Source organism: Gossypium arboreum, chromosome 11 (genome assembly GCF_025698485.1).
Source record: "Gossypium arboreum isolate Shixiya-1 chromosome 11, ASM2569848v2, whole genome shotgun sequence".
NCBI classification, from domain to species: Eukaryota; Viridiplantae; Streptophyta; class Magnoliopsida; order Malvales; family Malvaceae; genus Gossypium; species Gossypium arboreum.
The window spans coordinates 123,701,560-123,724,717 of NC_069080.1; the positions used below are offsets into that span (position 1 = coordinate 123,701,560).

General features: G+C 33.4%; 1 pseudogene; it reads right to left on the minus strand.

Moving 5' to 3' along the window:
* Window positions 1-12,476: 12,476 nt before the first annotated feature.
* On the minus strand, window positions 12,477-22,485 carry LOC108472157 ((-)-germacrene D synthase-like; annotated as a pseudogene).
* Window positions 22,486-23,158: the final 673 nt, after the last annotated feature.

The following is a 23,158-nucleotide window of genomic DNA, read 5'->3' on the forward strand; positions in this document are numbered from 1 at the left end:
CAAATTAGCCAGAATATTTTTTAAGGATAGAAAATTCACTATCAGTAAGAACTCGCCCTACCAGATATAATTCGTATAATTGCTCTATGGCGGTATCGTCACCTATCACCACCATGGGATTTCCCTCTTCATCCATAATATTGAGATTGACTAAATCTTCATCTACCGTATTGATGTTAGCCATAACGCACCTTCAATCCTGGAGATCACTATCCCCTTTAATCCATAGAAAACCCTAAAAAAACCCTAAAAAGTGAGATTCATGCTACAAAGCAGACACAAAACCCTAATTCGTGCTACTAGGTAGACATAACCTATAAATATTTTTAAATATGAGAGTTTTGTACTTGTTTCAAGTAAACAATGTTTTTTAATTAAGAATAAATAGAGGTTTAATTATAATATAAAACCTTTATAATTCCATTATGGGTTACAATAATGGGGGTTACAACTTTGAGAGTTATGGACATCCATAATAAAGTAATATTTATAACATTCCCCTTGGATGTCCATTAACAATGAATGATTATACCTCATTAAAACCTTACTACGGAAAACCCTACAGAAAAAAAAATCCTAGTGAAGGAAAAATAGTACACTTTGACAAACCTACCTTATTAAAAACCTTGAGTGTAAAACCCAATGGGATAAAACCTCGTCAAGGAAAAAAGACCACAATGCTTATTATACTGCCCCTTATTTGAACATCATTTTATAACTCAATATTGAGATGTTCAATATTATTTATCACTAGTAAATCATAACCATATACAACAAATTCTGTTGATGCGTATCAATATAGCAATAAAATTCAATTGCATTTCCATGCTTTAGATTCACCAACAATTTTGTAAAGCATGATGTATTGTATTATTCACTATTACCAAAATAATAAGTGTATTGGATACATAAAGAAATGGTATTTCGGGACCATCATTTTATAATATAATTGTATGACCATTTGTATTCCTTTTCAATATCTCCAATCTATATGAAAAAAATGATCTTGATTAATTTTGATTATATAAACACTATTTGGATACTTAATAACAATTCTTTGTAATGGTATTATGTGATCATTTGTCCTTATTGAACGCTTGACGGATCGAGGCAAAATTTTATTTTTAGATATACTTTAATTATAAAGTTTATCTACCGAATAATTATTGCTCTTGAAAATTCTTCAAGAACTCCAATAGTATTTGATACAATAATATCAACAATAGTAATAACCTATATGTATAAATACATTAATTAATAAAAAACATGTGAATAAGCTCATATTCACATTTAATTATTTTTGATTGAAACTCAAGTTTTATGCTTTCCGCATAAATTCTTTAGGGATTTTCATTTTATAATATTACTAAATAAATTATATCAGTTGAATACAAATTCACTAGATGTAAATAAATAAATTTATCTAATGCCAGACTATTGCATCCACCACAAATTATTTTTAGTCAAAACAAATGTCTTGTGAAAGTCTATATTACAAGTCATTTATATATATATATATATATATATTATGACTTGCATTTTTCACTATTATACTAGCATGTACTCCACTTGACTTTATACCATCCAGTGTTTGGACTTCAAGTCCGAGAAACATTTCGTAAGTTATAAAGAAGTGCCTATTTATTTTGATGAGTTGTATGCTTTCAAATATATTTTCATTCAAGATTCTCACTTTCCATAATATTGAAGTATTCTATGTATATTATCTTTGTCGAAAATAATTTCTTTTTATTAGATCCATCATCTTCGATTGTGACAGAGCTTATTGAGATATCTTATTATATTCATAATTCCAGGTACTTGAACCTTCTATGAGGTTTTATCAAAAGTTATGTCTTGGGTCTCTTCATGAGTATGTGCCTCCTTTAACATGTGAATATATTTATTTCTTGTTCATTTCTTTGAAGAATTTTTCATTTCATGGAACCTACTAATTTGTTTTATATGTAACTTTTGTACTAAAAAACACTTATTTTTGTATTAGATTAAATTTGTTTCATACGTAACTTTAATAAAAATTTAAATATTTCTTTTTAAAAATTTTAAAACAAAAGGAAATTCAAAGTGTTAAACGTTTACCAAAAAAAAAAGTACTTATTTAAAAGGTTTTTTTAAATATTTTCTATAATAAAAAAACATGGTTAAAAATATCAAAAGATTTTGAAAAATTTTAAACGCTATTTTAATTTTTTTACATGTATGTTTTAAATATTTTTTATATTTAATTCAAATTAAGAATATTAAAAAATTAAAATACCTAATTAATATTTGTTTAAAATATAATACTCTTTTCAATTTTCATAATTGAATAAATTATTAAAAAGATAGAATAATAAAAATAATATTAGGGTTAGCATTTGGTACACTTGTTACAAGTGTCTTTTCTTTAAATATTTTACTATAACTCTATAAAACAGTTGTCAAACCTCTTGATTCTGCTTGTGGAGTCTAAAAACTTTATTGGTATTGTACCAAATAACTTCCCTAACTTTGAATATGCTACTATAAATATACGGGAAATTATTTGGTACACTATCAGTGGAGTTTTTTTTTTTAAAATAGATATTTTAAAAAATGAAAATACATGTTAATATTTTAAATTGCTTGTGGAATAGAAAAATATACTGCTAGTGTTAATTTGGTCATTTTTGTTTTGGTCATTCCAAATTTTTTTTTGTTAATTTGGTAACTGATGAAATCTAAGGTAAACAACTATAGAGAGAATAATAGAGAAGTTTATGAGTAATGGAACGTATTTTATTATTCAGTCTTATCTTCTTTGAACAATACAATTGATATTTATAGAGGTCGACTACTGACTATTCTTTCCTCAACAGCTTAACCACTAGTAGTACCAGACTAACAACTCGTAACTAACTACTCTAACATGCATCCATCTTCTCAATTGGTAAAACCCTAAGAAACTGTCTGAACCGAGTAAAAATAGTCAGAGAAAGTGGCTTGGTAAGAATGTCAGCAATCTCATCACAAGCAGGTACTTCGCCAACAACAAGAGTCTCGGCAGCAACCTTCTCACGAACAAAAAACAAGTCAAGCTCCACATGCTTGAACTTGGAGTGAAGAAAAGGATTGGCAGCAACGGCAACAGCACTAGAACTATCACACCAGATAGGAGGAGTATCGTCAGATGAAACTTGTAACTCCTGGAGCAAGGAGAGCAACCAAGTGACATCACTAGTAGCTGCGGCAAGACTCCGATGTTCTGCTTCAGCCGTAGAGCGAGAAATGACTTGCTACTTCTTGGAACACCAAGAGACAGGCGAGTGACCAAAATACACACAGTAGCCGGATGTAGAGCGGCGATCATCAAAATCCAACCCCTAGTTAGCATCAGTATATCCCACGAGAGACAACCGGGTAGAAGGACGAAACACAACACCATAATCAAGAGTACCACATAAATATCTCAATATCCCTTTCAAAGCAATCATATGGACAGTAGTAGGGCTGTGCATGAATTGACAAATACGGTTAACAGCAAAAGCAATATCAGGACGAGTAAGAACTACGTACTGCAAACCACCCGTAAGACTTCGGTATTCAGTAGGATCACTCAACAGATTACCATCGCTCTTTGATAACCGAAAGGAACTGACCATGGGAGTATGAAGCAGTTTCGCATTGGAGAGCGAACTACGAGCAAGAAGGTCACGAATATATTTCTTCTGACATAAGTGAAGACTCCCAGTAGACGAGCGGGTAACCTCAATCCCAAGAAAATAATGCAAATCACCCATATCTTTGAGAGCAAATTCAGCATTTAACTTGCCAACAAAACTAGCTATAACAGTCGAGTCACTACCAGTGATAATTATATCATCAACATACACCAGGATATATAACGCTGACTCAGACGTAATTCGAATGACAAAAGAGGCATCAGACTTAGAAACGAAAAACCCAATTGACACCAGAAATTGCTTGAGTTTATCAAACCATGCTCGAGGAGCCTGGCGAAGCCCATACAAAGCCTTCTTCAATCAACAGACAAAAGGTTGCCCAACAGAATCATACTGAACAAATCCTGGAGGCTGTTGCATGAACACCTCAGTATCCAGATCTCCATTTAAGAAAGCATTTTTCACATCGACCTGACGAAGAGACCATCATCTCGAAACTGCAATAGACAAAATGACACGGATAGTAGCTGGTTTAACTACAGGGCTAAACATTTTCGTAAAATCACAGCCTGGTACTTGCGAACACCCCTTTGTAACCAAACGAGCCTTCCAACGATTTACAAACCTGTCAGGATTCCGCTTAATCTTGAATAACCATTTACACCCGATCACCTTCCGTCCAGGAGGAGAAGGCACGAGATCCCAGGTTGAATTAGCCAGGAGAGCATCAAGTTCAGCTTGAACAGCAACCTTCCAGTCTAGATGGGCAAGAGCCTCATCAATAAAACAAGGCTCAAAATCAACAGCTTCAGTGTTCAAAACCTTGTGCTTGAAAATTCCTGCCCTCGATCGTGTAACCATAGCATGCATATTCGCCGAAGAAACACACGGTACCTGTGGCATTATCGAAGGAAAGGAAGACACCTGAGTCGTAGAATGACTATCACGTAAGTTTCCCAAATCAGCAGCGCCAGACTGAAGCGTCACATCTGCTGGTAGTGAACCAGGGACTGATGGAGAAGCAAAACCAGAATGAACACCCTCACAAGCAAAGTCAGACACAGAAGACGATGAGGAAACACCAGGAATGAGAGAAGAATGGACAGGAGGATTCGGAGGATTAGAGGGAAACATTCGAACAATGGGAACATATGCAGTAGTCTGACTGGACTGACCATCATTGTTCGGTAATGGAGGCAAAGACAAGAATCAATGCTCATAAAAAACAACATGACAAGAAACAACAACCTTTCCGTCAGGAGTGAGACAAAAATAACCCTTATGTTGAGAGCTGTAACTTAAAAACAGGGTTGAGATCAAAAATCCAGTTTATGCTGTAAGAACGGGCGTAGATATGGAAAACAACAGTAGCCAAAAACCCGGAGGTGATTATATTGAGGAACACACCAATACAGCTTTTGATACCGAGACTGACCTTGAAGAACAGAAGTAAGCAGTCTATTAATAAGATGAACAGCACTGCTAAAAGCATAACCCCAGTGTTTCATAGGAAGATTAGCCTGAGCAAGTAAAGTCAAACCAGTTTCCACAATATGGCGATGTTTACGTTCAGCAACCCCATTCTGCTCAGAAGTGTGAGGGCAAGAGAGGCGATGTAAAATCCCTTGAACAGCAAGAACGGAAGTAAAAGCACGAAATTCGCCGCACCAATCGCGTTGAAACTTCTTAATACGCTTCCCAAACTGAGTAGCTATCATTTGTTGAAACTGAAGAAAATAGTCCAGTGCTTGAGATTTACGTTTGATCAAGTAAAGCCAAGTAAAACGACATGTCCACAAAAGAAATGTAGTTCAAATTCCCTTCACAGGCAACAGAGGCAGGACCCCACAAGTCAGAAACAACTAATTCAAACAACTCCACATACTCAGTACTAGAACTAGAAAATGGTAGTTTATAAGACTTTCCCTTCTGACATGCAACACAAACATTAGAAAGATTCTTTTTATTAGAAACAATTCCACATTTATTTAAAACATCATTAACAACCCTAGCCGACGGATGACCAAGTCGATTATGCCATAGTGTGAAAGTATCAGAAGTCATCGGAGAGGCTTGAAAATCAACATGTAACACCCCTTACCCGTATCCAAGGCCAGAATAGAGTACGAGGCATTACCAAACTTAACCATACACATAGACGAAAATCGGGCTATAAAATTTCATTTAATTCAAAACTTTTAGAACACATGCATAGACTCATATTTAGAGACATATAACGTGGCATAAATGAACACTTATACATCCATAATCATGTAATAACATGTCTTTCACTTTACACATGTTTGCTTACCATCCTGTATATAATATACATTCTTACATTAACTAGAACTAGACATGCAAAATCTTATTCTCATTTTATACCATCATAACGTAGTTACCAATTTGTCCATTAACATCCATATTCAAGGCAACATTACTCCTTTCCATTTAATTCATGATCCACTGGCCTGCATTTAATTTACCTGATATATTACCAATCATGCATAACAAACAAAGCTAACTATATCATCACATCAAAACATAGGACTTGGCACGATTAATTAAACTTATAAACCATAATGGATAAGGACCACATTTCATGATCATATACGATAACTCAATGCAGACTGATACGTATGGTCAAAATTATAATAAAAATACATATCACAAACTAACTTCCTATACATGCCACTCACTTGATATTTCTAATACTTGAATTAATTCTCCCAAAAATGATAATTTGATAGTGTGATTTTGCCTCCGACGATCTCCAACCCCGAGCCGACCTGCCAATACTAAAGAATTGGAGAGGATGGGTAAGCTTTACGCTTAGTAAGTTCATATGAAAATAATAAGCAATTACTACCATGCTTTTCAAGATAAAACACTATAATTGTACAATTACACATATTCAGGTTAAGCTGTATTATCGAGTTACAGTTACTAAATCATTCATATCTGAAGCTACAAAACTCCAAATTTAGTTTCGTTAATTTTTCTTGAAACTAGATTCATATATATTTCTCTCATAAAATTTCCAAAATTTTTGGTCAGGCCAATTAGTACAATTTATTAGTTAAATTCTCCCCTGTTTCAGGGTACGACTACTCTGACCCCTGTGCATTACGAACCAAATTTCTCCCTGTACAGAATTCCAACGACCATACCGTTTATTTACCTTAAAAATAGACTAAATAAGGAATCCATGCATGTAAGGTATGACTCTTAATAATTTGTGTACAATTTATGGTGAATTTATAAAGCCAGAACAGGGGATCTCGAATTCATTCAGACCCTATTTCACAAGAATTCAAATATCACACAATATAGAATTCTTTTTCTTCCCCTGTTTCTTTCATGTGAAAATAGACTAATTAAGCTTTATTTTCATATATCATTTGCATTGTTATTCAACTTTCACAATTTTTAGTGAATTTTCAAAGTCACGAAACTGCTGCTGTCTAACACTGTTTTACTACTAAAATTCATTCTTATATAATTCCACTTAATCCATTTTGTCTTATCGAAGTTCACCCAACTATCGAGCACATTGCTCATAATTTTCATAAACATATACCTGCACTTATTCATCATATAATCATGTTTATATTTATTTTTACTTAATCGATTTTCCCGTTGAACTCTTCGGAATAATAACTGATACTCAATTGCCTGCACATATTTTCAAACTTGTAGCCAAAGCTATCTGGTACACATAGTAGCCTGCACATAGTACTACACATGCGACCAATTATCCGGTACACGCAGTAGCCTGCACTTAGTACTACACACGTGATCGAAATTATTGGGTACGCATAGTTGCCTGCACTTAGTACTACACATGTGACCTCACAATAAATCATTCGTATCGTTTCTATTCCGAAGGTTCAACCGGGAAATTCCTCACTTTCCAACATGTTACACATTTAGTCATAATCCTTTTTCAATTTTCAATTTACAACAAATAGTCAATCTATAGGTAGCCACATTTCATATGATAACAAAATATAATAAAATAAAAAGAATCGATAAATTACTTACGTACAAACTTGTCAAAATTTCATCACGTACAACCGTGCAGCAATTCATACAACCCAGGTAATAATAATTTAACACTCAATTCGTGTAACAATAATTTTCCATTCAATTTCACATGACACAACAAGCATTACATTTTTCCATATCATACATACCATCCATCAACTTTTCTTAAACATTTTAAATCATACAATTTATGCCATATCAATAGAGAATTACAATTCATGCATGGTATTGCATTATTATTAACACACGTACTTACCTCGATCCAGAAACGACAATTTACCATTTTAGTCCATAATCTTGTATTTTCCCGATTTAAGCCCAAATCTCGACTTCCTTTATCTATAATATCACATTTAGCCTAATAATTAGTCACATTATTCATACGGGTCCAAAAATCATATTTTTACAAATTTTCATTTTGACCCCTAAACTTTTGCATATTTGCACTTTTTCCCCAATGTTCGGAAATTAAAATTCATCCCATTTTATTTTGTTTTATGACATTCTGATCATTTTTCCCTTCTATGGCAACATCAAATTCTCACTCTAACATGTACTTATGACTGTTAGGTATTTTTACCGATTAAGCCCTTTTACTCGTTTTCACTTAAAACCGAGTAGCACAAGTTGTTTAACATAATTTAAAACCTCATATTCTATCATAAAAAACCAGAATACACAAATTTCACCTATGGGTATTTTTCCAAATACGAACCCTAGGTTGAATTATTGCTAGCATAATCTAAATCAAGTTATTGGGACTCCAAAAACGTAAAAATCATAAAAAAACGAGGCTAGAACGGACTTACAATCGAGCTTGGAAGCTTGGAAATCCTAGCCATGGAGTCTCCCTTGGTATACATGTCCATGGTGAAGAAGATGAGCAAAATTGGCTTTTAATTTTGTATTTTAATTCATTTTACCCCTAAATGACCAAAATGCCCTAACTACTAAACTTTCCAAAAATTCTATCCATGTCCAATTTTTGTCCATAGACTTATAAATTTGTCAAATTGCTATTTAAGACCTCCTCATTAATATTCCAAAGCAATTTCGTACTAAAAACTTCTAGAATGTAAGTTTTACAAATTATTCGATTTAGTCCCTAATTTCAATTTAAGCACTTTATGCATAAAATTTCTTCACGAAATTTTCACACAATAATGCAATCATATCATAGACCTCAAAATAATCATAAAATAATTATTTCTATCTCAAATTTTGTGATCCCAAAACCACTATTCCAATTAGGCCCTAATTCGGGATATTACACAACATTATGAACCTCAGCCACTTCGGTAGACGAGACAGGTGAGGTGATCGAGAAATGATAGAGCCCATCATGAACTTGGCCCCGCAATAAGATTTCCTGCGTCTTGATGTCCTTAATGACACAATAAGTCGGGTGAAACTCAAAAAACACACTGTTTTCCTTAGCAAACTGTGAAACATATAACAAATTCTTGCGAATGCTTGGAACACACAACACATTAGTTAATCGTAATAGCTTGGAATTTGTAGAAATAACTGTATCTCCGACAGATAAAATTTTAGTAGGTACCCCATTGCCCATTAAAAGTGCAGATGTACCTGAATAAGGAGTAGTAGCATTCAAATCTGCAGCATTTTGGCAAACATGATGAGACGCTCCAGAGTTGGGGTACCAGGATGAGGACCCAACCTAAGTAGGCATATACGGATCAACACTCCCAAAACTCGAGTCGTATTGGGACGAGTTCGAAAAATCTGAAGCACGAAAATCTAGAATACGAGGCAAACCAATATTCTGAGAATTATCAACATCAAAAACCCGAGCACGTGGTTTCGTAAGCCACAGAGCCTCAGGTGTAGCAGTCGGAACACCTACAAAATTTGTAACAGGAGAACCAGGAGACTGTTGAGATACAGGCTGAAGACCATGCACTAGTCCATGTTGCTGATCGGGTGGCCTAGGCATATGGCCTGCTATAGGTGGCCTAGGAGCAGCTACACAAAACTGGGCTTCGTGGCCCACAACAGGCCTGCTAGGGCGAGTATAGGGCCCAAATGCATACAGCGGGGCGCATAAGGCCCAGGCGCATACATTCGGGGCACATAAGGACCTCCATTAGGTCCAGCTGGTAAATCAGCCCAATTGGGCTGTGAATAATCAGGCGCAACAGTAGAGGTCTGCCATACCCACTACCCACCTGCAACACGGTGCATCGGAGAATATCCACGGGCACGAATGGCACCACCACCGACCAAAGCACCTGCATCAGAACCACCATAATCTCTGTCAAAGCGGTAATAGCACCGTTGTGCAACATAACCCAGTCGATTATAGATCTGACACTGGACCCTCGATCGGAAACCACGACCACCGCGAGATCCAGCTAGTGATATCCCACCACGTACAACTCGTGAGTCACAATCAACAGTTGCAAGAGCTTCAATGGCATGCCCAACCATCGGAAGATCACGCGCAGCCCTCGTTTGCTGATTCTCAAACGGCATCAAAACATCCACTAATTTTTGAAACATCAATGGCTCCGACGAGACCGAAACTAACATGAAAACAAAATCAAACTCAGGAGGAAGGCCACCAAGAAGGACCTCTACTTTCTCTGCCTCAGACACAGCCGAGCCCGATGCCTCAAGAAGAACACAAAGAGTTTTAATCTTCGAAATATACTCTTTGACAGTGGATCCACCTTTTCGAACGGCATGAAGATCATGCTGAATTTGAGACACTTTCTCGATAGAATTCGCTGCAAACAAATGACTCGCATCACTCCAAATATCACACGCAGATTTAGTTGAAATGAAATAAGAAAGGAGAGAGGAATTAACCGTGGAGAGAAGCCACGACGCAAGCAATTTATCCTGCTCATGAACAGAATCGCGTCGGGATTCGGTGCAAGAGTGCCATCGAGCATTGTCACCACCTTCGACAGAGCAGGAACGGAGCCATCCAAGAAACCTTAAAGATCATAACCTTCAACGATTAGGCGAACCTGAAACTGCCATTGAACAAAGTTTGTTTCATCCAACTTCACGGTTTCATGGCGAGGAAAACTATGAACCAGACGAGAATTGGAGAAGAAAGCAGGAGAAGCACCACCAGTCGGAGATTCAATGGACGGATCCATGCGCACGGAGCAAATAACAACCACCAGGAACTAGGCGACTGATACCATGATGAAATCTAAGGTAAACAACTATAGAGAGAATAATAGAGAAGTTTATGAGTAATGGAATGTATTTTATTATTTAGTCTTATCTTCTTTGAGCAATACAATTGATATTTATAGAGGTCGACTACTGACTATTCTTTCCTCAACAGCTTAACCACTAGTAGTACCAGACTAACAACTCGTAACTAACTACTCTAACAGTAACTCCAAAAAAGAAATTGATCAAATTGATTACTTTACCGTTAAATGGCAGTGGAAAGATGATACATTTTCATGTATTGTTTTACAGTGACCAAAATAGGAACAACTCCTATTTAAAGTGACTAATAGGTAGCTTATCCTCAATTTAGAGTGGCTAACATGGAAATGCACAGTTAGCATTATGTCAGCATTTAATAGTAGAGTAATCAATTTGAACACTTTCTTTTTTTGGGTGACCAACTTAATAAAATAAGTTTGGGGTAATCAAAATTGGAACAACCCTTATTTAGAGTGACTAACAAGTAGTTTACCTTGATATGATATCACAGTATTGAAAAACAAAAATCACTTCAAAATAAAGTTATAAAATTGTCGGTGTGGGGATAAAAATGAATTTATGATAAATTAATAAAAACTTCAAGATTTGTATCAATGTCACTTTGTTTAATGTTCTATTTGCCCCAACCTATATTATTGTGTGAAAAAGAGTTACTGACAAATAAACCTCAAGCATACAATGAAGCCCAATGATTGTCTATGTTTTGCACTGAGGGAAACAATCCACTGAGCACTAAGCGGAGCATAGTAAGAATATCAATTTCTATGAAGAATTTCCATAATAATTTTTTATAAAACAATCTAAGAAAATAAAAGATCGTGGAAGAATAATAAGAAACTTTGTTCCTATCTTTTTGGGTGTGCCATATAAATGAAATTCCACTCCTACTTATAAGAGGTCTCATGTCTCTTAATAGGGATATAACTTTTGAATTTAAAAGACATAACTCATTACTATAAATAGTGACAACTTTTGATTAATAACCAAGTGATATAACTTTTGGTTACTTATAACTTTTCATTTGCAACTATTTGAATACCGTCAGATAACAACTAGCAGTTAACTAGTTTGTCAAGTCAGTTAGTAGTTAGCTGAAGTCAGTTGGTTGTTAGCTAGGTAGAAATTACTTTGTTATGATAGTTAATGCTCAATGCTGTATAAAATGGTGCTAATGACTTGTGCTAATCAAGATAAGAAAATTATTTGTTTCTTTATGTGAGATTCCGTCATTTGCTGTTTATAAATACTATATATATTTTGAAAATGTTTCAAAAATAACAACATTGATTATTTTTGTTCTTTACGACACCATTTATTTTAAAAGCATGAAATTTTGTTAATAAAAGAGAGATAATACACAATAAACACTTAAACAACCCGAGCTACATAAAGCACTCAACTCGGGAAAAGGTTGGCAAGTAGAACCATGCCTTTTTATTTCACGAATGAGCTGACCACACGAGGATAAAAGAATAAATTTCATGCAAATGCTGATATTTTAGGATGTACTTCTCAAAAGTGAGCTCGAGTTCAATTGAACTTTAAATTCTTGAATCAAATTGGGATTGAATCAATCAACAGGGCATTGATGCTAGTTTTTGCTGCATCACCAACATGCGTGTAAGCATCTTCACCCTTGTGAAAGAGATTCATAAACCTTGCGAGATTTAGAATTCGATTAAGAGCCGACCTTGGTGCTGCTGCTGTTGGTTTCAAGCACTCTTCATTAATATCCTTTCAAGCATTGTTGATTTGCTTGTAGAACTCATTGTATACCTCTTGCATTGACACCCCATGTTGTTTCATGGAGCACTCCACAGCCGATGAAACATGTCCTCTCTCTTGCTCAAACTACAATAAAACATAATTTAATTTCAGTTAATGTAGAGCTACTCATCCATTTCTGTTTTATGGGTTATGGCGATAAACAATAACTAAATTGTATACCTTGTGGCTAACGATATCACTCATCAACCTACAAATAGTATTTGAAGCTCTACAAATTTTGGGGTCATTGAATGCCCAAATAAATGTCTCTTTTGTTATGCTATCATCCATGCCAACAAAAGATGCAATTGTAAGTAGCGGATAACCACAAGAAACTAATGCTATTGGCATATACTCCTTCATTGTTGGTGTGTAATTTTCATGGAGCCATTTGGCCTCAGCATGGTAGACTTGACTTTGTTGTTTCATCTATTCACAAACAAACAAAAAGTTAACAAAAACTAGATAATGTAGTTGATTAAGATTGCAAATTAAGTAGTTTTCTGGAAAAAAAGAAAACAAATTAGTCATATATACCGCCACTACAGGAAAATAGGGTTTTAGCGGCGTTTTTAGCGACGTTTTATCAAAAAACGCCACAAAAATTATACATTAGCGGCGTTTGTGGTCAAACGCCGCTAAAAACAGAGCAATAGCGGCGTTTTTGGTCAAACACCGCTAAAAACAGAGCAATAGCGGCGTTTTTGGTCAAACACCGCTAAAAAATAGAGCAATAGCGGTGTTTTTGGTCAAACGCCGCTAAAAACAGAGCAATAGCGGCGTTTGACCAAAAACGCCACTAAAAAACAGAGTAATAGCGGTGTTTTTGCTCAAAACGCCGCTAAAAAAAAGCAATAGCTGCATTTTTGGTCAAACGCCGCTAAAAAACTAAGCAGTAGCGGCGTTTTTGCTCAAAACGCCGCAAAAAGTCATATAACCCCTAAAATCCTAAACCCAAAAAAATCATAAACACTAATCCCTAACCCCTAAAATCCCTAACCCCCTAAAAAACACTAAACATTAATCTATAACTTTTAAAACCCTAAACCTCAAAAAACATCATATGGATGTTGATGTGTATATACATAGATATTAATGTAAAAGCTTATGTTCATAATAAATTATGGAAGCAATAGTACTTAATATTGATTAAATTTATTTTTGGGTTTAGGGTTTAATATTTAAGATTCAAGGTCTATGGTTTAGGGTTTTATGGTTTAAGCTTTAATGGCCATGGGTAGAATGTTAATCTCAAAATTCGATTTGAACAACGCCGTTTCATTACAAACAAAATAAAGTTCTAACTTAAACGTTTTTGTTTGTCGCCTTCGCCCCGTGCATCGCAACCCATCGCCTTCGCCCCGTGCGTCGCAACCCATCTCCTCCATCGCCTTCGCCCTGTGCATCTGTTGCATAGCCGTCGAGTGTCCCCTCTGCTGTCCGAATATATTTGGTGAATTCAACGAGGTTGTCAATTCCTCTGAACAAGGCTGACTTCACTTTTAGGTTAGTAACTACATTCACCATGTTCATCTTATTTTACTTGAATATCATACTCTAGCTACCACATTTTCTGCTACAACGGCTCGTTTATTTTGATAAACAATTAAATTTGCTGTGTCATTTTATATTTTTTTAATTCATCGATTTCATTTTATTTTTGTTGAAGTTTCCTTTTGTTTTTTATACAATAATTTAAAAGTTATAAAAATCTTCAAAAAATTAAAATTAAAAATTAAAATTAAAAATTAAAAACTTAAAAATTTAATATTTAATATTTTAGTCCATATTTCAATTAAAAAGTTTAATATTCAAAATTAAAAAATTCTAAAAATAGTAATCTCAGCACAAAAATTATGAAAGAAAAAATAAAAAAATATGTTAAAATAAAAAAAATTAAAATTACGCTATAGTGGCGTTTTTATTAAAAATGCCGTAAAAAATTTGAGTTATAGTGGCGTTTGTTTTGAAAACGCCACAAAAGGCCACAATTTTACCAAAAAAAGGGCATTATAGCTTAATTTTGCTTACCCGCTCACTTCCAAAAAAATCCCGCTCACTCCCAAACTTCCTCTTCTTCTCATCTATGTCGCTCGCCCTAAATCCCCCAAATAAAATTTAGCTACTCTTTTTCTCTCGTTACTGTTTTTCTCTCGATCCTTCGTTTCTTTTCACTGTCTAGATATATCCGCCTCTCTCATCTTCGTAAGTACTCTCACTTTGAATACTCCCATTTTCTTATTGATTTTGCAGATCGGTTCTCTAATCCTTTTTTCGGGTGTAGCGTTTTTTATACGGTTGGTTGTTGTTGAAGAAGTGCTACTACCATGGCTACAAAGAAGAGTGTTGGGGACTTGAAGGAAGCTGATTTGAAGGGAAAGAAAGTGTTTGTTAGAGTCGATCTGAACGTTCCATACAGATGACACAAGGATCCGTGATGCTGTTCCCACCATCAAGTATTTGATGGGTCATGGCTCTAAAGTCATCCTCTTTAGTCATTTGGTACCTTTCTTTTATTCATTTTCTTTAGATTTGATTTCTTTGATAAAAATTTTCTTTTGATCCCATACTGGGTTTTTGGATTTCTGTTTGCCTTTTTATATATCTGCATGTTTTGATCTGGTGTTCATTGAGATCTTTATGGGTATTTGTGGGTTTGAGATTTATTTTTGATTGACTAAGCTAGATCTGTCTGAATCGGATGGAGGCAGCATCATCTCTGTTTTTTGTTTAAATCTTTTATGTTCGATCTCATTTTCTTTTTAATTCTAAAATCATCGCACGGAGATAGTATTTATTGATTTTTGATATATCTAACAAGCATGTTCTGTGGCTGATATTTTCATAGTTACTGTCTGTTTTTAGCTCGTAAATTGGTACACCTTTGTTTTCTCTTGATTCTGATTTTGAGCTTGGTTTATTATTAATTTGCACAATTTTGGCAGCAATAGTTCATCTAAAACTATATAATTGCTTTGGCGAATGTTAAGGTAGAATGATTCTTCTCCTTATTCCATTAAATGATAGTCTAAGCTCTTAAAGAATATCTGGGGCATGGGATGAGTAGGTGTATGTTTTTGTTTTGTTTTGTTAGGATGAGCAACCAGAAGTACAAGGACCAGCAGTTTTGGTCTCAACTGAAAGAGTATCAACTATCAGTCCAATTGGTATTTCTCTGTGTGTGTATGTACGTGTTTTTTATGATTTAAGGGTTTTTTCTTCATTGGATTTAGTTGAAATATGGAATATATGTTCATTGCAGTACTTGGACTTGAGGTTTTAGAACTTTGATTGTTTCATGAAACTTTGACTTGCGGGTCTCTTTTTGTCTGTCTCTTACTTTGGAAATTGCTCCAAAATTTTACATATTAACTTGTTGATTGTAATGTGATAAGAAGTATAAAGGAAGGGTTTGTTATCTTGGCTATCAAATTTCTCCAGTTCTTCAATTCAAATATTGTCAGCCTTGCTTATTGGCATCTTCTTCAATGTGTTTGATATTCTAGGTAGCATTTATGTGGTTGATAATCCTTAATTCCCATACAAGTTATAATGACTACTGAAGGGCATCAACTCCTCAATGAATTAACGATTTTTTATTCTTGTTTGCCTTTCTTTTTAATCTTCTCTTTGAAATGATGTTTGATAGCCTAGTTCATTATTCTTTTTACTGATCTCTAGGATTTCGCCTGGCATTGAAGAATTAGTCAAGAAGCTGAAGGCAAGGAATACCGATGTTTATCTAATTTCCGAGGGCTTCCGCCAAATGATCAATGTATGCAACTATGCTACTAAATGCTTGAAAGACCATCTCTGTTTTACTTTGTTCTGTTAAGGCATTCATGTGGTTTCGTTTGCCCTTCTGATAAATGTAGATCTGAAATCACTTGCAATATTTTGATGATATTGAAAATAGAAACTTGAATGTAGGAAACTGGAAAACACGAAATGGAAATCCTTACTTGACATTAGATATTACACATGCAGCAAATGGTGACTTCTGAAAAACCAATTAGATATAAAATTATGAAAGTGTGATATGGGTAATGTTGTCATCAGTAAGAGTCATTGTACAGCATGTAAGTTCGTTACTATTGAGAGAGCCATGTTATTGTATATTAATATAATCTTCCAATGGTTAACCAATGGCCAACTACTGCCAGAAAATAGTTAATTGAGAAGCATTTTTGTAGCCTGTTGCATCAATCCTTGGAATTTAGCAAGAAAACAGTTTCTGGGATTCGATGCTAATGAGCCCACTTCGAGGAGTAGAGGAAAAGCTACTGCTGTTCAACAAATAAGAAAGGTGAGTCTTGTGGCTTTTTTGTATTGGCCGGCTAAAAATTCATTTTCCAAGTCTAACCAAAAAAAAAATTCCAGGTTAAGGGATACAAGGCATTAGACATGATTGGTGATGGTGCTACTGATCTTGAGGTTAGTAAATTCATCTTACCTTTCTTTAGATATAGTTAATCTTTAAGGTTACCATATAAAGTAATTTTTCCTTTAATGCATTGGGAATCAATATATTAACGGTTAATGAACCTATACAAAAGAGAGAAAATGGAGGTCATCCTGTTGCAGGGTTTTCATCTTCTGCATCTGGTATGCGAGGAAATAACATGAATCGTGTAGAGTGTATAATGTGCTTTGAATTTCCACTTTAAAAGAATTAACCACAGAAGTTATAACTTTTTGCAGGAAAAATTTATTGAATTAGTTTCAACTTTATTTAACTAATAAATATAATTTCAAAGCTCAAAAATCAGATCCACCATAAGCAGGCTTGATGCAATTTAATCAATTAAATAATATCAGTTCAAATTAAAAATTAAAATAATAATTTTAAATATTCATTTCTCTTTATAATTCAAAAGTTGAGGTTATTTTCTCTTTTATATTTTTAGATATAAATTTTATTAATTTTCTAACAATAAAATTATTTATAAATTTGCATTAAAATATATAGGTAATAATAAATTTGACATTTAATATTTACATTTTTTCAAATTAGTGTTAAATTTAGTGTTAAATTGTTATTTTTAATAAAAATATTAAAATATTAAACATAACAATTTATATGTATTTTTATATTAATTTTTATGATTTATATATATATTTGAATCAATCAATTAGAAGCAAAAAATTTCACTATAGGCCAAAAACACGCACGCAGGACAGTAGGAAGAGAATTTTCGTAAGAGCAACTGAGAGTCACTCCTACAACTTTGTCTTTTCCTTTTCATGTCTTTTTTTAGTTTTCTGATCTATTCTTATCTACTTCTATTTCAGTGGGTTTTTTTAGGGTTTTCAGCTTTAGAACAAGTTTGTCTTTGCCTTTTTCGTCTCTGTTTTAGTTTTCAGACCACTGCTTCCTTAATTTTTCAGTGGGTTTTAGTGTCAGAACTCGGTCTGGTTCTTTTTGTTTTAGTGTCATTATCTTGCATTCTCTTCCTATTTATATACATATATATATTTTAATGAATTCAGGTCTTCCTGCTATTCTAGATGATAGTTTATTCTTAGTAGAACTTTGGGTATGCGATAAATAATTTTGTTTTGGGAGTAAATTTTGGTACAGAAATTGCATATTAGTCCAACATTATCGTGTATTCAATTGAATGTGTTTCCGTCTTTATCTGCTATGAATGTCTTTTGAACTTAACACATTTTATGTATTTTCTTTTGTTCTTTTTCAGCTGAAGATGGTTCTTCATCAGTAGCTGTGGATTTGCAGCAACTTAATTTGCATAATGTGATTTGCCAAGCAAAATCTGGAATGGGGAAAACAGCTGTTTTTGTTCTATCAACTCTTCAGCAAATTGAACCTGTTGCTGGGCAAGCTGCTGCACTTGTTCTATGTCACACTAGAGAATTAGCGTACCAAGTGGGTTTTAGAGTCTTGAATTTATTATTTGGTATTAGCATGCCAGTTGAGGGTGTTTCAGTACCATTTCATCACTGAATTCATTCTTACCAAGTATTACTTCCTCTATCCTTTGACAGAGTTTCCGAGTAGTACAACTGTTGAGTCATGTTTTGGTGCTGCAATCAAGGTAAGTCATTACAAGGTTATACCTTCATAATCTGTTTGAGGTGTTGAGTGTATGTAACTTGGTTATTTGAAGAAAACTGAGGTTAAGATACCGATACATCAATCCTTATCTTAAACAATTTGTATGTAGTTTTCATATGTAGTTTATTTGAGTGTTGGAGTTTTTGGATTGCTTTCTCAAAATTTTTATTGACTAGAAGTTTTCTAGGAAAATTTGACATGGTCCTGAAATTCAATTTTAAGAAAATTTGATATTTGAATGTTATTTTGGTTATTAGTTAGGATTAGTCTTGTTAAGTTTTATACCTTCATTTATTTGTTTTGAACTTTTAGTATGTGTTAATTTAACATCTGATGGTGATTAATATCTTCATTGTATGGTGCTTCTAGATTTTGATTTGTTTTTATATTTTGGTTGTATATGTAGAATTATCCATTGAAAAAATGTTGAAGGTTAATTTTGTTTCGTTAAAAAAAGAAAAAAGAAAAAAACCAAATTAACCGAAATATTAAGCTGTTCTCTCTTTTCCTGCAATTTTGTAGTTAACGGATTTGGGTTTCACGTTACATTATTTTGTATGTTGTAGGTACATATTATGCACAGCCTTTTCAATGATTTCTGCATTAACAAACTGGAGTAGTGTACAAAAATCCTTTAGGCACTTTCAGACTATTCAAATCTATAATATTTTTTCCCCTCTGTTTGTAGATTCATTGGCATCTTGTCTTAATGAGAGTGTAGTTTATGAAGTTTAAACTTTGCATTGCCCTCCAAGTTATTAGAATTCCTAGTTCAAAACTTAGCAATTTGTCTTTTATAAAAGACCTTTGCATTTTCAGTGTTGTTTAGGTTCGCAAACAAGATGTTCTATTTGGACTTGTATTTTATTTATATTTATATTTAATCTAATTTTTATTATTTATTTTAGTTTTGATTCTATATTTTTATTTTTATTTTTTTTTTTAAAATTTTATGACCTTTAGTGGCGTTTTTGGGAAAAGCGCCGCTAAAGGCTATGGTCTTTAACGGCGTTTGTAGAAAAAGCGCCGCTAAAGACTATGGTCTTTAGCGGCGTTTGTGGATAAAGCGGCGCTAAAGATCATGACCTTTAGCGGCGTTTGTGGGGAAAGTGCCGCTAAAGATCATGACTTTTAGCGGCGTTTTTTTAGTGGCATGATCTATAACCGCGTTTTTTGCGGCGCTTGCAAAAACGTCGCAAATAGTTTTAGCGGCGCTTACAAGCGCCGCTAAAGGCCTAAAAAAACGCCGCTAAAAATCAATTTTGTTGTAGTGCACTTTTATCGCGAATTGGACACGATATGATTTTCCCTCTTTGGACATTAGATCTTCCATTTCTTTATAAACATTTAAGACTTCACTATACCATACTTTCATGTAGTCTGGGAGTTGATCTATGCAGTTGATATCCCACCTACAATATGTCATGAATTCAAATGGTTATTTCTATCTTAATTCAATTAAAAACATTTATTTCTGATGAGTTTGAAGAGAAGGTGAAAATAAATGCTTCAAGTGACCTCTGGATTGCTTCCGTAAAGATTTCAAGTTCTTCATATGTGCCATATGCATCATAAATATCATCCAAAATTGATGTGAGCGATATTACTTTGGTCATGAAAGTTCTAGCAGTGGTGTAATGGGGTTCAAAGTATACTCCCAATATCCAAAAATAACACTCCACCAATCTAAAAATAACGATAAATATATGTCAATAGTTGGCTTGTGTATAGGTCTGGCTATGAATAAGGTTACCTGTTTATCTTGCTTAACTCCTCCTTGTGTAAATGTTGTACCATGTTGAAATCTAACTTTGTCAATTTCATTAAATTTTTGTCAAGGATAGCATATCCTTCGTATATAGGAATGTAACTCCTAGCAACCAACCTTGGCAAGCTCTTGCGAAGGAGTCGCTTTAGAACATTAGCAATTTGTGTAGAGAGAGGATAGTCCATCGTAGTTTCCGCCAACTTTAGATGGAACATAGTAAAAGCAAGAGCTTCCTCTAATATAGTTTCTCCATGCAGTTGAAAGTGTGCAGCTTCATACAATTCTAGCATACCTTTCACATCATTGATTAATGATTCTTTAAATTTCCCTTTCTCATCAATGAACTTATTGAACGTCTCTGCTCAATCACCAAATAAATTTGAAATATTATTTTCCTTTGGTATAAAAGAAGTCACTATTTGAAAACATAAAAAAAAGAGAGGAAGCAATGAGTTTGAATCCCAAAGATTCACACCCTGTTTCGATATTCTAGATTGTGAACTCTTTCTTTTTTAGTTTATATATATAAGGAGGGATCCACTAAAATTATATCGATTAAATTATTAAATTTATCAATATAATAGTATTTATCATTTATATAAACTTTTAATCGATTAAATATTTTTATAATATCTATCTAGAGCACTATCTTTATTAATATATATATTGCTTCTAACAAATTAAGGCATACCACAACAAACATTGAAGCCATTCTCTCTCAGTAGACGAAATCGAACAGAAGCAGTGTAGAGGTCATCATCAATCTGAGCATTATTGCAATGATGATGATATATAATATGTAAAGCATCTTCTATCTCTTTCTCAAAATGATAAGCCACACCTAAGCATTGGATTGCATCAATTATGTCCAAATTTTGGCAAGGTTTATCGGTACTTATCACCAACATCCTCCTCACTTGTTGCTTCAATTCTTCATATTGTAGATGAGCTTTAGCATCTATATTCTGTTCATGTTTGAAACGCTTTCAATTCATTCTAAAATCACATTATTAATTGTATTTTAAGGCTATACTTATAATCAATTTCATATTATGTTACTCAACATTTTCAATTTTTTTGTCTAACATTTATGTCAAATACAGAATGAAATGAAAATAAATATATTATTTTTTGAAAGAATATATAATCCTTCAAATATATATATAAAAAAAACCTTTAAAATGGTAAAAATATCATGAAGGCCCTTGTACTAGAAGTGAGATTTCATTTTGCACCCTTTACTTAAAATAGGCAAATTAGTCCTTATACGTTAGATTAAAGAGCAAACTAGACATTCTGTTAACAAATTTATCCATTTTTATTGTTAAAAATTGATCCATATATATTAGCATGAAGTATATGTGGCATACGTGTTTGGTTGTTTCGTCAACTCCGACAGTTTTTAACAGTAAAATGCCACGTGTTTGGTTGTTTCGTCAACTCCGACAGTTTTTAACAGTAAAAATAGATAAGTTTTTAACGTGAAAAAACAAATTTTCTCTTTAATTTAAGATACAAAGAATAATATATCTATTTTTTAATTAAAATGGACAAAATGAAATCTAAATGTTAGTACAGAAACCTCATGATACTTTTACCCTTCAAAATCTATATATCAAATACATGACACAAATAAACACGAGATATTCAGAGATAAGAAACGTACCATTTCAGCAGGAGAAGAGAGGAAAATGTCTCCCCAAAAGTTAGGATTAAAATCGGCCAAATGGCGATTTTCCTTTGACATTTTATTATCATGAGTTACAACAAGATTTGCAGAATTTTGAGAAGACATTTTTTCTTTTGTTGTGTGCTAAAAGCTATTTGAGATTTGAGTGATCCAAATGCTTTTCTAAGTTGCATGCATTTATAGGCACCTCCTTTGATGCCCATCAAGATCCAATATACATGATACAATGTATCACATCTAAAATCTATTCATTCTTTTGTTTATCACCGAGCGTTTGAGTCTTTCTAATTTTCTACTAGAATTTATTACGAGGAAAAATATTTTTAAAAATAATAATTTTCTTATCAATACACTATTGAAAGAAGGAGGAAGAAGATGATAGGGTTTAAACTCTTACCATCAAAATGTCAGGTGAAAGCTCTAATCACTATTTCAAACAGGTCATAGCTAAATTTAATATATATTTAAAAAAAGATATAGTCTATATCTTTAAAATTTTTAAAGTATTAAATCAAAATTTTATCATTTTAAGGGGTCAAAGTATAATTTTATTATAACTAATTTAATATTAATTTATAAATTATAAAGGGGTCTAAATAAAAAATTTTCCATTTTCAAGGAATCAAGGCCTGCCAACCTCCCTATTTTTCCCCTATGCAATTACTGCACTACACCTCATGATCAATGTATTTTTTTGAACATATTAAATGTAAACTTGATTATTTTAGATATTTTAGTTATTAAATACAAAAAACAATGTAATAAATACTATAAACACATGTAATGTAGGAATATTTAAGATTTTAACATATCTTTCTTCAACATATTTAATATATATTTTTGATATTTATATTTTCAAATTGAACAAATAAAGAAACAAAATACATATATCTAAAATATAAACCTAATTATAAAGACGTAAAAAAAGCAGCATA